The sequence below is a fragment of the Bubalus kerabau genome, chromosome 20, assembly GCF_029407905.1.
Source record: "Bubalus kerabau isolate K-KA32 ecotype Philippines breed swamp buffalo chromosome 20, PCC_UOA_SB_1v2, whole genome shotgun sequence".
Taxonomy (NCBI): Eukaryota; Metazoa; Chordata; class Mammalia; order Artiodactyla; family Bovidae; genus Bubalus; species Bubalus kerabau.
The window spans coordinates 10,012,869-10,029,360 of NC_073643.1; the positions used below are offsets into that span (position 1 = coordinate 10,012,869).

Sequence of the window (16,492 nt, forward strand, 5' to 3'; positions counted from 1 at the left end):
CTCCTCCTGAAGCTGCTTCAGATGTTTTTAAGCAGCACTAAAATTGCTCCACTCGCAGGTTGATCCTAGTCTTCACCCTCTTGCACTTGCTCACAGCTTGAAAAGACTGGGGTAACCCCCTTTTGAAACTTGCACCTTCTGTGACTTCCATGGCCTGACTTAAAAAATCCTGCTGATTTATCCCATATTCACTCCATTTAAAGTTGAAGGATAAAATGAAAACCCATCTTGCCCTTCAGTTGCATACAACACAGAAGTTACTATATCATGACACATATCCTGGTAAAGTAAGTGTAGTTGATCAGTTCTAGACAATTAATAGATAACCACATGTGTATTATTTTAAAACTAGAGAAAATATATGCAGAGCATCTAGACATGAGCCCCCAAAGATTTGAAGTTCAAAGACAAAATTCTTTATAATCTAATTCAGAGTATATATAAACTTTACTTATATTTATGGAACCAAATTAAAGAAGCTATAGAAATAAAGGGCATTTTTTTCCCCTTCATTTCAGGCAAGGCTTTATTGGGGCTCCTGCTGCAGCAGAGAGGATCGAAGACAAACAGCAGTTTCCCTTGCTCACTTGCTCACTCCCCCGAGCGGCAAGAGTGTGGGGGTGGCGAGGTTTTTCCTTATATGCGGCGAGGGTATGGGTGTGTCCAGGGCTGGAGGGCTGGCAGAGGTGGCCCCCCCCGGTGGCGTTGAGTGCAGGGGGCATACCCAGTACCCAGCTTTTGCTCCCAACATCCTGCTTTTGCTCCAGGCTCTTCAAAAGTGCCAGTTGGGATTTTGGTCTCTTTGTATCTTTTGTCCAGAATTTGCCCCAGCTGTGCATGCCCCCAGGAGGGTTTTTATAGAATCAAGAATTGAAACAATAAAACCATGCCAGGGCACTTGTAGCTTTCCTGTCTATCTTCTTCCATGGTGGAGAGCTCTCCTGGCTCCATCTCTCCTGGCCATGTAATTGACTCTTCTGCCCATCCCTGCCTGAGTCCTGCCCATGGACATCCTGTTCCGTCCTCCTCCCCTTGGGAGCCTTGCGCATCTACTATTTGTGAATATCCTCACATCCAGCGGTAATGTGTACTCCAGGCGAGACTCACTCTGGCTTTGGTGTATCAGTAGGATCCAAACCAAGACTGTCGTCCCCCAAATCACCTTCTCTTCCTTTCATTTCCCCTTTCGATGGTCCTCTTTACCTTTTTTGCCTCTGGGTCCACCTCTGTAGTATTTCGACAATTCTTGCCCCACTGTCTGTTTCTTGACTGTTATCTTCCAGCAGCCTAACTTTTCTCTGCCAGTCTGTCAGCTCCACACACTCACATGTGGAAAATAGTCATTAGTGAGCCTGACTTAATCATGTTTGCATTTCCCACAGTGCCCTAGCATTGTGCTCAGGGTAAATAGGCCTTCAATGCATATATGTTGAGTTCAAAGACATTGATCTTGTAAATGACAGGCACAATTGGACTGCATTGTCCTAAGCTTTGATAAATATCAGATGGAGAAAGGGAAAGAATCCCTCATAAATTGACCACCCCAGCACACTGTTCCAGTCACTGGTGTATTCTGTCATGCATTTTCCCCCATTCCTATTTTTAGATGAGGTTGACAACATTTTTATTGTTACCACAGTGGTCCACCCAGAGGACAGAGTTGCTTAGCAAGGGCTGAATCCTAATCATTAATGTTGCTCACAACATTTTTCCAGCGCTCTGCCTTCCTGTTGGGATTGTACTTCACAGTTCCTGGAGGTTAAGTGAGGACTTGTGACCAGAACTGGCCGATGATCATTTAATTGTTGATCCCTCAGAACATCCTCTCCATGGCTGTTCCGCCACCCTTGGTCCTCAAGTGACATCATGACGCAGAGAAGCCAAGAGACCCATGACGGCCATGAAGTAGGAGAAAAAAAGCTTTATTTTCAGCTGTTAACATTTTGGGCCTATCTGTTTCTGCAGCAAACTTTAACTCAATTGGAGATGTAGATTGCTATTTCTGGGAGAGTCTCTGATTTATTTTTTATTTTTTACTTTTATTTGCATTAATTTTTTTGTGGCATTTATTCCCAGGACAAAAGTTTTTGTTTTTTCAGTTTCTCCTGGGATATCTTTTTCTTCTGTGCAGCCTCCTCTTCTGGTTTAGGGAAGAGCTACTCTTTTTCAGTAAGGATCATTTTAGTGTGGCTGTTTGATCTGACCATGAGCTCTGTAAGTCCTCCTCTGTATCTTAGGGGTTTTGTTCGCCTGGATATGTTCAGTGACCAGAGAATCTACATCTAAGCTCTTCAGCATCACTCTCTGCATTTTTGAGTAGGTGTGCAGGGAAAATTCAGCACTCTGTTTAGGTCACTGACACTGCATCCAGCCCCACTGTTTGGACAACCCCACCATTGTATGAGGGCTTCCCTCATATCTCAGTAGGTAAAGAATCTGCCTGCAATGCAGGAGACCTGGGTTTGATTCCTGGGTCAGAAAGATTCTCTGGAGAAGGAAATGGTAACCCATTCCAGTATTCTTGCCTGGAAAATCCCATAGACAGAGGAGCCTGGCGGGCTACAGTCCATGGCGTCGCAAGAGTCGGAGCGACTTAGTGACTATACCACCGTTGCAACAATGGAATGGCACCCTTTGCTTCTTAAAGGGACATCCTGCACTTATTTGGTGGCTTTTCATTTGTTTTTCCTTTTTAAATTGGAGAATCCCCACGGACAGAAGAGCCTGGAGGGCTACAGTTCATGGGGTCATGAAGAGTTGGACGTGACTGAGTGACTAAGCACACACCCAGCACATAATTGCTTTACCATGCTGTGTTAGTTTCTGTTGTATGACCACGTGATTGGTGGCATTTTGGATATGCACACCCTTACAGGCCTGGGTAGTTTCATGAGTGTTCTTAAAGTGAACACGAAGATTTGAACCTCTTGATTTTCATGATTTTGGGGGGTTCCTGGGCAAAGTGAATTGCGAACCATTTTTAGAGGTCATCTCAGGCCGCTTACTAGAAAAAAAAAAGGGGGAGATTCTCTGATTTAACACCATTAACACCATTCCACTTGACAGGGGAAATGACCTAGGTCATAATGAGTGGGTCTTGGCGAGTGGCTGGAGCTGAGGTTGGCTGACTTCCTGGACATTCTCCCCTGTTCACAGCACCCTGGGCCCAGAGGGAGGCTGGCCTTGCAGGATGCTTTCCTGCATTTGCTCTCTGCTTCCTGGTGGTATTTCTGCTGCAGAATGTGTCGGGCCAGACTCTCCCTGGATTCTGGGTCACTGACCTGCTGTACTTTTCAACCTTGACTGGTCATTTGAGAGAGCCCGAGGGTCCACTTTGCGAGCCCTCTGCCGAATGCCGTGACACAGGTGCCCACCTCAGCCCTAGGGCTGCTGGAAGAATGCTTCCTTTTCCAGGTGATGGAGTGGAGGCAGCGGCCTCTCTGTGCAAGTGAAAGTCCGACAATTCAGCTTTGGAATTATCCGAGGGTGACCAGATTCTCGGATTCAAAGGTATGCAGATAATTAGGACTCTTGTTAATCATTCTGGATCCCCTTCCCCACCCCCACCCCCCAGTGACGATTCACACAGATTAATTACTGCCTGCTATAAATAAACGCAGAGAAAAGCAATCTGCATGGCTGAGGCAGAGGGTAACTGTCATTTAATATATCACAGCTTTCCGCACACCTGCTCTCCCTCCGCTGTTGCCATGGAAACCACACTCTATAAGAGAAGCTCTGCATAATTAGCATGGATAGAGGTCTATATCAATCAGAATAATTTGAAAGAATACTAAAACTCCAAAGGAGCAGCCAAAACTACTTGTCTCAATAGGAAGGAATCCGATTTCCACTGTGTGGTAAATGAGGAGGCAGTTACAGGAGAAAATCAGCAAAATTAGCAATTCTAGGTCAGCTGAAAAACCAGGTGCCAACCTTTTCCTCCATGAGAGGAAGAAAACTTTGTCATCGAGTTTGACTCTTTTAAGTGCTCTTTCGAGCCACACAAAGGAGACACAAAGCCAAACAAAGGCGTGAATGTACGTTGAGGTGATGGAGCTCCAGAAGGGTCGGAGGGCTCTGCACACATGGGGCGCCCCCGCTGCAGTGGTGGGCAGGGAGGCTGGGGCTTGAGACTCCAGCTGTGGGAGGGGCTGGTGGCTGAGGGGGTGCTCCTTCAGGAGCAGTGAGCAGCTTTCAGTCAAAGTGTGGGATTTTATGAGTGGCTGGAATCACCAAATTGCTTCTTAGTGGTGGAAAGAATCTCAGAAAGAATCTAGTTCCAATGTGCTAGTTCTGCAGGGAAGAATGGGAATCTTGCAGAGAGGGAACTTGCCTGAAGTTCCAAAACAGCTGTTGGCCAAGCTCTCTGGTTCTCAGCAGAGCTCTTTGCGAAGGCCATTGATTGGACCACCACTGGGTTGGTGGTCCTGGTCAGAAATTCTTTTTTTTTTTTAATTTATTTTTATTTATTTATCTGGCCATGCTGGGTTTTCATTTTGGCATGTGGGATCTAGTTTCCTGATCAGGGATGGGACTCTGGCCCACTGCATTGAGAGCTCTGAGTCTTAGCCACTGGACCACCAGGGAAGTCCCTGATGAGAAATTCTTTGGTTCTTTATTACCAAGGGGATGAGATTGAGTACCTGGCATCAGAAAGCATTTGGACTTTGGCATTTGCAGTCTTTGACAATTTCCCTTTGGGTGTGGATATGCAAATTCATTCATTCATCCATACAGTATGTATACATTAAGTAAAATGGGATCATATCAAGTTCTTTTGAGAAACACAAACTTCCTGCAAACTGGAAATTTCCAGAGCTCTTACTGGATCCATGTTTCTTTTTTTTCTCTTATTAACTTTTATTGGAGTATAGTTGCTTTATAATGTTGTGTTAGTTTTTGCTATACTGCAAAGTGAATCCGTTACATGTATACATACATCCCCTCTTTTTAAGATTTTCTTTCCATTTAGATCACTAAGAGCACTGAGTAGAGTTCCCTGTGCCGGGTCCATGTTTATATTAATTGATAGTCATTCATTCACTCAGCATTTATGTATATATGTAATATATGTAATATGTAATATATTTTCCATTATGGTTTATCACCAGATATTGAATATAATTCCCTGTGCTATATAGTAGGACCTTGTTTTTTTTTTGTTTTTGTTTTTGTTTTTCCTGTGCTATGGGCCTTGAAGGATCTCATTCCGTTACCCAACCAGGGGTTGAAACTGGGCCTAAGCATGAAAGCAGCGAGTCCTAATAACTAGAGCACCAGGGAACTCCCTAGGACCTGGTTACTTATCAGTTCTCAAACTATATAATAGTTTGCATCTGCTAATCCCAAACTCCCAGACAACCCATCCTCCAGTTCCTTCCCTCCTGGCAACCACAAGTCTAGTTTGTATGTCCCTAATTCTGTTTGTTTCATAGACAGGTTCATTTGTGTCGTATTTCAGATTCCATATGTAAGTGGCATCAAATAGTGTTTGTCGTTCTCTTTCTGACTTATTTCGCTTAGTATGATCATTTCTAGGTCCAGCCATGTTGCTGCAAATGGCATTATTTCATTATTTGTAATGGCTAGACTACTCCACTCTTACCAGAAAGGTGGGGAGAAAGGATCTGAACAAGTGTCTAGTTCTGATTCATGTAAATGACTTCAAAGTCGCTCCCCAAACTTCCACTCCTCTATAGTTTAGCCGACTCTTGATTTTCGGCACATTGGGCCTTGTTTTTGAGGTCAGCCTGCAAATACTATTGTCCCTTCTACTTCCTCTGGTCTACGTTCTTCCTCTTAGAATTCATTCTCTGAATATTTATTGTGTTCAGAAGCCACTCACTTCTCTAAGCAGACTTCATCCTTTCCAAGTTTGGTGGTGGTTTAGTCACTAAGTCGTGTCCGACTCTTGTGACCCCATGGACTGTAGCCTGCCAGGCTCCTCTGTCCATGGGGATTCTCCAGGGAAGAATACCGGAGTGGGTTGCCATTTCCTTCTCCAGGGGATCTTTCCGACCCAGGAATCGAACACAGGTTTCCTGCATTGCAGGCAGATTCTTTACCGACTGAGCTACAAGGGAAGCCCCTTTCCAAGTTAAAGGGTTATATATTGTCTTTTTCGTTGTGTGAGGGGGTGCTTTCCAGGTGGCTCAGTAGCAAAAAATCTGCCTGCAATGCAGGAGACACAGAAATAGCAACCTACTCCAGTATTCTTGCTCAGAAAATCCCATGGACCAGAGGAACCTGGTGGATTACAGTCCATGGGGTTGCAAAAGGGTCAGATGCGACTGAGTGACTAAACAACAGCAACTTTTTCTTTCTCAGTAGAGTATTTATAAAAAATGATAAATGAAACAGGGAAAAAATTTTCTCTGAAAGTTGTCCTGGGCCTGCTAATCTTAGTTTTTATGCATCGTTTGTTTGGAAAAATGATTATCCCTTGAAAACTGGAATGGATAATGGGAAAACTGGAGATAGCCTTGAAACTGGAATGGGTGTTTTAGTATGGATGCCAACTTCAATGGTGTTTGTCAAGTAACAAAGTATATCTTGAAACTAGGCATTCATTCCTCTTTATTCCAGAATCTTATCCATGGTTATTTAGGCAAAGGTTTAGCACAAAAGATTGATTTTCTGTTTATTCCTTTGGCTTTTATATTGATTGGACATTTGTCCTGTTGTACCAAATATGGTTACTTATATATATGTACATGAATAAAATATGTTTAATAAGCATGCATAAAATATATGAGCTTGAAAACTGTTCCCTGGTGGAACATTAGTGTCTTGGTTGAAATATCTAAGTGACTTCCAGAAGAAATCATTAGTTCCACTCTGGTGTACTTTGTTCCCATGTAGGAGTTCATACTCGATACAACAATGATGCTTAATTTTTTGTCGTTGTTGTTTTACAAGTCCCCTGAGGATTCTAGTGACTCTTATGTACAGGACAGAGTATGAGCTTAGTTGCTCAGTCATGTCCGACTCTCTGCAACCCCTTGGATTGTAGCCTGCCAGGCTCCTTCGTCCATGGGGTTTTCCAAGCAAGAATACTGAAGTGGGTTGTCATTCCCTTCTCTAGGACAGGACAGAATGGATTAAAACAAAAACAAAATCAGCTGTTGGGTTGGTTCCTAGAGGAGCAGACAAGTCTTTTGATTCGATTCCATTATTATGGTGGAGGACCTTTACAATGAAGAAATACAGTTCTGGGGGTAGATTGCAAAAAGGCTCCCTATTACCCACCTCTCTCTGTGTCTTCACCCCTTGTAAAGTGACTTTGCAACTCCTCTCATTGAGAGATGAAGTCCATTTCCCCATCTCTGAATTTGGACTGGCCTCATCACTCATTTTTCCTGTAAAATTTGGTAGAAATAATGGTTGCCAGTTTTGAACCATTAGGTCTCAAGAGTTCTTGGACTGTCAGCTATTCCTCTTTGGATTCTATCTTCCACCCATGTAGTCAAGCCCAGACTAGTTTGCTGGAGGATGCAAAAGAGTGTGGACTAGAACCAAGTCAGTCTGAACATTTCAGATGAGGCCATCAAAGATCAACAAAACTTTCCTCAGCGGCCAGCTATAGACACATGAGTGAGTGTAGCCAAGTTCCGATAAGCCTGACTCAGATCTGTAGAACCATTAACCTATAGACTCATGAACAATAGTAAATACGCATTGTTTTAAACAACTAAGTTTGGGGATATTTTGTTGTGCAGTGATAGCTAGCTGATACAAACACAAGAAAGTGAGATTTTTGAGGGAAAGACTCATGTCTGATTCTCTAGTTATTATGTGCTTCTTGCATTCTATTATTAAATGTTCATTAAATTTGTGAATACAATGTGATTAATTGGATTTCCTGGATTGGAAGTCTTTCTAGTGGCACAGATAGAGGGATGCTTATTTCCCTCACAAACCATGTGATTTCTAAAGGAGAGGAATGGATTCTGTAGCAGAGATGCTAGTTTTTTCATAACATCTGCTCCTCCTTTCTTAGTTCTAGGCCCTTAGTTTTCAGTTGGACATATGACTTCCTTAAATAAAGATTACATTTTCTGGCCTCTAGCGCAGATATCGGTATGACTAAGTTCTGGCCAGTGGGATGTAAGTGAAAGAGAAGGGGCATGCTTTGTACTTCCTTCCCTCATTCCTGTCCGATGGGATGCAGATGCGTCAGCTGGCATAGGGCAACCATAGTGGAAACTGAGGAAGAAATATATGCTGAGGGTACAGGGCAGCAAATATAAGGATGTTGAGTCTATGATCAGTGTTCTTGATTACTGCCTCCCTCTTCCTTGTAGGAGAGAGAACTCTTCGTTCCCACTCAGTTGTCTATGTCTGAATCAGGTGCATATACATCCATTGACTTATTTCACATTTCCAGATAAGAATGAATAGGGGTGATGGCAGACTAGGATGGACTATTTCAATTCTCATTTCATTTTACATGGACTACCTGCTGTTTGCCTAGTTCTATTGTCCAAGGTACTAAGTTGAAAAAACAATGAGTCATGTTTTCTCTGGATATTAGAGATAAGATGAGTGTGTGTGCCAAGTGGCAAAATGAACTCTCCTGGCACTCCACATTCCCTAGGTCCAAGGGAAGGTTGATCAGGGAGGTGCGGAGTGGACGGCAGCCTCATGAATGAGGTAGACAGGTGTCCTGGATCTTGGGCTCCACCCTAGCTCTTGCCATCTCCCCAACATGACTTTGTCTTGGTGGGAGAGGGCATCCTGCCAAAGAACAAGGGACTTCTGCAAGGCCGGTGGGGATGTACAGAAGGGACCTGCTGAACAGTAGTGAGGCCAACATGGGCAGGGGAGGTAAGATGGGTCCAGAGAGGAGTCCCTTCAGCACTAAGTTGAGGACTTTGAACTGGAATCTGTGGGTCTGGCCCTAGGGGTTTTAGAGGACAGCTGCAATCTAAGAACCTTATATTTTAGTGAGACTAGTTATGTGACTCTGTGAAGGAACTAGAATCAAGTGGGGCCGAAGGAGGAGGACAGAGACTTAGGTACCAGAGGTAGGGGTGGTGATGGTTCCAGCAACATGGCATTCTTATGAGATGGGGAGATGAAGAGGGATAGATTTTGCAAAGAAAGCTGCAAAACAGACCTGGTGTCTGGACATCAGGGCTTAAAAAGATGTAAGAGCTTAACTTGCCTTGTTTCTTTTGGTTTATTCTTATTTTGTTTTCCTTTCTATTGGAGTATACTTGAGTTACAATGTTGTGTTAGCATCTGCTGTACAGCAAAGTGAGTCAGTTACACATATACATATAGCCACTCTTTTTTAGATTCTTTTCCCATACAGGCCATTACAGAGTATTAAGTACAGTTTGCTGTGCTATACAGTAGGTCCTTATGAAATAGATGACTGATAAGGACCAACTTGCCTTCTTTTCATGCATGGAAATGGGAAGATTGGCATTGCCGATGAGAGAAATGGGCCAGAGAGGCAGGCTCCAGTCTGAAGAGGATTGGGACCGATGTCTAGTCTAGAGACTCTCGTCTGTGCATCGCGACCTGACCATCCTCAGGGGATCTGTTCAGTGGGCGGTTGGCGGTGGAGGGTGGGGATGAAGCTGAGCATGGAAGTGGACAGAGCTCCCTGGCTGCTCAGCAGAGGCAAGTGGGCTGGCACCTGGATCATCTCTCCTTAGAATTAGACGGCCAAGTGATGGAATGCAATCAACAAGGGTAAAGACATGTTTATCTGCAGATCTTTTTGTTCACTGCTGATTATGTGGTACCGGGTGTGGAATAGCTGCCAGGCAGTATTCATCTCTGTCCTCACCCTACAGGGCAGCACACCCCAAAGAAAGATGGATGGAGAGAGGGAAAGCTTCAAAGTGGAGCATGCTCCGGCAAGGATGGGGTTGAACGGTTGAGAGGACCAGCTCTGTGACCTCGGGCAGCCACTGGAACATCTCTGAGGTTCTGTTTGCTCGGCATAAAATAAATAAGATAGTGATAAATAAGGGCTTCCCTGGTGGCTCAGATGGTAAAGAATCTGCCTGCAATGCAGATCTGGGTTCTGTCCCTCAACTGGGAAGATCCCCTGGAGAAGGGAATGGCTACTCACTCCAATATTCTTGCCTGGAGAATCCAAGAACAGAGGAACCTGGCAGGCTACAGTCCGTGGTCGCAAAGAGTCAGATACAATTGAGTGACTTCAGATACAATTGAGTGACTAACACTTCCATTTCCAGTGGTAAATAATAGTAAAATCATTAAAAAAATGGAAGTGGTATGATAGTAATTTCTATGCTCTGTATCTATCATGGCATGCATTACTCACAGCTTAATGTCTTAAAAGGCCGATGCTCATTTGTTGTATTTGTGAATCTGCAGTTTGGGCTGGGTCAGGGGGGGACAACATGTCTCTTCTCCAGAAGATCTGAGCCCTGTGTTGGGTTGGCTGGAGAGGCTGGGTGGGTTGGGCACCCCTCTGCTTGGGGTCTGGGGGCCTGCCTGTGTGCTCCCTCCATCATGGCCCCTCAGAGGTCCAAGAGTGAGAGTTCCAGGAGACAGAAAGCAGAGGCTGCCGGTCTATTAAGGTCAAGGGCTGAGAGCTGGAGTAGTTGTACTCCCAGTGGGTTCAATTGGCCAAAGTAGCTCTTGATTCAGGGGAAGGAGACACACCCTTACCTCTCAATGGAGTATCTCTCTTTTGTAATTTTTTTTTTTTTTTTTAAATTTTTGGCTGCACCAGGTCTTCATTGTTGCACGTGGGACTTGTGCAAGCGGAGTTTACTCTGTAGTTACGGTGCTTGGGCTTCCCTTGTTGTGGAGCACGGCCTGCAGAGCACGGGCTCAGTAGTTGCAGTGCACGGGCTTAGTTCCCGGACCAGGGATCGAGCTTGTGTCCCCTGCATTGGCAGGCAGATTCTTAACCCCTGGAGCACCAGGAGTGTGCTGAAGTCCTCTTTAATTGTTGAAGAGTAAATAATATAATGAACACGGAAGGCTTAACATCCCATGGAGAACATAAGAGCTCAGTAAACAGTGGCTATTGTCATGACTCGAGGTTGTGTCAGGATTATCAGAGAATTTCAGGGTTGAGTAGAGGTGCTGGATTCAATGGCCAGGAAGCCACTGAATGAGCAAGATGGCCTTGCTTTCCTGGATGTGGCGGGAGTGGGGGGTGGCCACCGTGAGGGTGGTAAGGAGTGAGTGTGTGGCAACTCCAGAAAGGCAGCACATGGGTTGAGAAGTTGAGTTGCAGAAGGACAGGGAGAGACTGGAGAGTTGCTGTGGATGAGCAGGGGCAGGGTGGCCAGGCGTCCGGAGGATGCTTCTTCCATGTTCAGGGACAGGGTGGCACAGAGTGGGAGGCAGGCATGTGGGGAGGATGAGAAGAAGGAGAGGGAAGAGGAAGAGGGGAGAGGCAGAGGGACTGAGGAAAAGTGTGAATATCTGTGTGTTTTAAAGGCCAAGTTTATTCTAGGCAAGCTATTTATTTAAGATTTGCATGCAAATGAAAACAGCCAGGATATAAGCTCCTGAGAGGAGGGAGTCTGAGCGGAAGAAGGGTTTACAATTCTCATTTCAGGCTGGTAGATAGGCAGCTGTCTGGGCCAGGCTAAAGGCAAAGCTTCAGCTGGGAGGGCATCTGTTAGGGCAGACGGAGAAGTATTAAGCTTTTTGTTATTGGAAGCAGCGGGCGTGGGTTTGATCCCCGGTTGGGGAACTAAGATCCCGCATGCCACTTGGCGAGTCCAAAAAATTAAAATAACGTAGTCAGTAGTTGGGGACGTCGGTTTTATACCTAAAAGTGAAAGATGACATACAATCCTCCACTCTTAAGAGTTAATATGAAACGAAGGCCATATCAAGAGTAATTTTGGATACCCAAAGAGCTAAAATGTGTATGATTTTTCTTCTACTTAATTGAATAAAAAGAAAAAAAATTAAATTATAGTTAGGGTTAAGAAGTCAAGCCAAGCTCTGCTTTTCCACATGACCCTTAATGCTTCTTTTAAAATAGAAGCTGTGAATGTTTTAAAGAATGAAGTGTTGGTATCCTTGCTTTGTGTGAGCCTTAAGCCTGGACTTGGCTAGCCTGGAGGGCAGCCTGGTGTGTGGGCTAGGCCCCGTGTCCTGAATGCTGGCCCTGGTGGGCGACACTGGTCCTGAAATTTCTCCATCACAGACTCAGCTTTTTGGATAAGGGTTCCTCCCAACACACAGCCACCTTGGACAGACCTGGGTCTTGCCTAGCTGCCTGCTGTCCTGTTTATATATCCCTGAGGGTTTCTCCCTGGGAAATTCTCTTGTCTCTGATTCAGGCTTTTGTATGGTGGAGAAGTTTTTGATTAGTTTATTCCTTACTGTGTCCCCAGAGGCTGGCCAGGAGCTGGCACTGGATCATTTGTTGCACGAATGTAAGAACGAAGGGGGAGGGACTTCCCTGTGGTACCGTGGTTAGGACTGTACGCTTCCAATGCGGGGGTGCAGGTTTGATCCCTGGTTGGGGGACTGAGATCCCACCTTCCACATCGTGAGGCCTCTTAAATTAAAATAACATAAAAAGTTAAACGCTAAAAAAAAATAAAGAGGAGAGGAGTTTCTTAAAAAAAAAAACAAAAAACAGGAACAATGAAGGGGCATCATAAGGGGGCTAGGTGTGGAAGGGGAGCTCTGGGAGCAAATCCTGGGCATTTCACAGGCTTGTGGCAGCCTCTGTAGGGGGTGCCTGTCATAGGCTTCCCAGGTGGCCTAGGATAAAGAACCCACCTGCCAATGCAGGAGATGTAAGAGACTCGGGTTCGATCCCTGGGTCGGGAAGATTCCCTGGAGAAGGGAATGGCAATCCATTCTAGTATTCTTGGCTGGAGAATGCTGTGGATGGAGGAGCCTGGCGGGCCACAGTCCAGGGGGCTGCAAAGAGTCAGACATGACCGAGCGACTGAGTATGCACTTTAGAGGTCAGAGTGAAGCAGTTCAGATAAATAGATGGCCAAATCCTTGAAAAAGTGATTTTAGTGTCCTTGGGAGGAAACATGGAAGAAAGGAAGGGTTAGTTCCATGGATCCTGGGTAGTTTTTTTTTTTTTCCCCTTAAAACAACTGAGAAGTTTATATTTCTATTTGAAATGCAGAGTGAAACTGTGTATGGCCCTTTAAAAAAGTAGAACGTATTTACTTATGCACAGACCATATGGGACTTTGGAGTGGGTGTTGATGGGACCAAAATAAACTCCCTGGATTCACAGCCAGGAGCAGTAAGGCTGGAGCAAAGTTTCTCTTTCACCTTAGAAAACTTGAATTTATTTTAAACAATTTAAAATAGAGTGGGTTTTCCCATTATGAAATCAGTGCAGGCCTATTATAAAAATTTGGAAAAAACACAGAAAAGACAAAGTCTTGTGTGAACTTTGCTGGAGTGCAGGCAGGTTGCTGGATGGTGGCTGTGGGGATGATACTTGAGACCTTGGGAAATCAGAACCTTGGGGACATTTTGAAGGCAACCTTGAGAGGTGGGCTGTGGCAGGACCACCTCTATCTTCTGGGGTCTGTAGGTCCTCTGTTGGGCTTGGGAAGGGTCTGGACTCTCACCCTGTCCCTGTAACTCCGAGTCACAGTATTCGAGTTTCTACAATCCCCCAAAGAAGACTGGGTCTCTCCTTGGGGGCAACAAAGCAGACTGGTGTTCTGCAAAGAGCATCTATATTCTGCAACAGCAGCAGCTTCTGGAGTGGGTGCAGGGACCACAGGGACAACAAGGAAGCTGTAACCGACCCTGAAGGCCAAGAGGACTTATCCTTTCCTGCAGTAGCTCCATAGGGACCCTTCTCCATAGCGGGCCCTGAGCTGTGGGTACAGTGGTGCATGAATAGGCATGATGCCTGCTTCCACGGATATTATGGTTTAGTTTCTGTTGGCTGAGTTTTATGCTGTAGTCTCACCATCTAGTCCTATCCAGCTCCATCTTTTAGGAAGGGGTCCTCATCACCTTCATTGAACCATTCCAGAATCTTTGGAGTTCTTGAAATAGTCACTCAGTCGTGTCCGACTCTTTGTAACCCCGTGGACTGTAGTCCACACGGCTCCTCTGTCCATGGAATTCTCCAGGCAAGAATACTGGCATGGATTGCCATTCCCTTCTCCAGGGGTCTTCTCGACCCAAGGATTGAACCTGTGCCTCCTGCATTGCAGGTGGATTCTTTACCATCTGAGTCGTTAGTCATCCCGTATTTACTTTGCCCCAGAGGCAGATTGGAAGGAAGCAGCACAGAGTCTTGGTGGAGATGGGTATCGAATGCAGGCCCAGAGGTCCTTTCCCTGCTTGTGATGAGCAGGGTGGGGAAGCCAGGTCCAGCAACAGGATGAGTGAGAGCCAGCCTAATTAGTGCCCCAGTCCTGCCCACCATGGGACCCTTTGCGTGTCCTCCGTGATTCTGTGTCCACAAGCCTCTCAGACAATTGGTGTTCTCATTATATCTCCTCTTTACCTCTCAGAAATCTTGAATGCGAAGGGGATAGTGACAGTTTAAACTGGTATCTTACCTAGGGGATTTACATCACAAGAAAGATCCAAACACCAAGGCTGGCTTCTCAGTGGTTAGGAGAGGAGTTTGGAGACAATAGTTTGATGGAAGGAGACCCCTTCCCAGGTGGCACAGTGGTGAAGAATCTTCCTGCCAGGGCAGGAAATGCAAGAACATGGGTTCAATCTCTGGGTTGGGAAGATCCTCAGGAGAAAGAAATGGCAATGCACTCCAGTATTATTGCCTGGAAAATTCCATATCCAGAGGAGACTGGTGGGCTACAGTCCACGGGGTTGCAAAGAGTCAGACGAGACTGAGCATGCAAGCACACACTGGAGAACTCTGGATGTAAAAGGTGGAGACTTGGGGGATAAATTTTGTTCACAGTGAACTCATTGCCTCAGAAATTCAGCCCTAAGGAAGCACTTCAAGCATCGCCTGAGTTCCCCATTCCCGTTACAGCACTGTAATGAGAGCTGAGACTAACACAACTCCTCAGCTCGGATTTCCCTTAACAGCTCTCAAACTTTCTGTTGCATCATCCACACAAATCCTGAAAATATTTTAGAAGCACTGCCATTTTGGCATCTAAGTCCTACCACTCATTGTCTCATACCTAGAAGTAATGGAAAACTCTTTTGTCCGTTTATGTTCTATAGAGTTTGGAGAAATACAGCTATTGGATTTTACGTATATAGCACCACGGGCAGCGCTTGGATCACCACCAAGGAAGGGCTATTTGCTGTGTGAATCAGAAGTCCTGGTTGTTCATAAGCCCTGGAATAGCTCCAGCTGCACATAGTCCATCCTGACCGTCAAATGCAGAGGTTCTGAAGTTTGGTTTTGAAAATATATCTTCATAGCTGGGAGGCAGTTCATGTTTTGTAGGGACAAGGACTTCATCCCTGTTTCAGGCTCGCCAGGGGTACTTAGAGACACTGCCACTTCCATTCCAGAAATTGCTATGAGATTTCACACAGGGAAAGTGGGACTTGCCCTTTTCATTTATTATTTTTTCTTCTATAGTGACTGCATTTTTTCCCCCCTCCTCTGAAGACAGAGGCTTTCGTGAGATTGAAATGCAGCAATGGTTCAATTCAGACAATAGCTTAGGAAATAAATGGAGACTCCGGTACCAGTTAACCTAGAATCCAATCCTGGGATTGTTTCTTTGGGAAGGAAGATCCTTCCCTTGGTCAGGAGGTTAGCTCTCACTTGAATGTGGGTCCTCTCACTGAGGTGGGTGGGCCTTGCGAGGCACTGCAGCTGACCTTAACCTATCAGTGGGTCATTCCCGAATTCCTCCTTATACCCCATTCTGGATGCCATTTTGGAAAGTATGTGAATCCATCAGGACTCCTGGTTTTGTTTTTTTACCTGTGGTGGATTCATTTCGATATTTGGCAAAACTAATACAATATTGTAAAGTTTAAAAATAAAAAAAAAAATTTATTATATAAATATTCCTGCAATAAAAGTTTAAGAAAGATGATGTGAAATTAAAAATATATATATAATTATTGTTTCTAAACATTGTCATCATTTTTAGATATATCTCTCTAATCATTTTTTAAAATGATTTTTTGGTGACTTTTGTGAATAGATATCATTTTGCTTTACTTTTTTTTTTTTTTTTTTTTTTTTTAATTTTATTTTATTTTTAAACTTTACATAACTGTATTAGATTTGCCAAATTTTTTTTTTCTTTTACCACATTGAGAGGTGTGCAGGATCTTAGTTCTTGACCAGAGATTGAACCTGGGCCCTGTGCATTGGGAGGGTGGAGTCTTAACCACTGGACCACAAGGGAAGTCCTCCTTCTAATCATTGTTATGTGCATGGACTTTGTTAACTTTTAAAACAATTTTGTCTCTACAGTAAATGCAATTTTCATTGTAAGTTTTTTTTTTTTTACTAAACAGTATAGCATACTTTGTAACTAATATTTGTTACTGACTATTCTCGACTGGAATGCAAAAGTAGGAAGTCAAGAAA

The 16,492-nt window shown here is 44.6% G+C and overlaps 1 long non-coding RNA gene across 22 annotated transcripts in view; it reads left to right on the forward strand.

Annotated features, from left to right (window-relative positions):
* LOC129635544 (uncharacterized) overlaps positions 1–16,492 on the forward strand; it is a 228,412-nt gene that overhangs the window by 45,487 nt on the left and 166,433 nt on the right. For 4 of the 22 annotated variants that reach the window (XR_008706346.1, XR_008706349.1, XR_008706342.1 and 1 more), the window contains one exon: positions 15,157–15,324. The exons of 10 other annotated variants lie outside the window; for them this stretch is intronic. This is a non-coding gene — a long non-coding RNA (uncharacterized LOC129635544). Of the gene's footprint in view, positions 1–1,715; positions 1,907–3,414; positions 3,511–9,809; positions 10,091–15,156; positions 15,325–16,492 lie in introns of those variants that run through there. 8 more of the 22 variants (XR_008706345.1, XR_008706339.1, XR_008706333.1 and 5 more) reach the window with 4 other exon arrangements.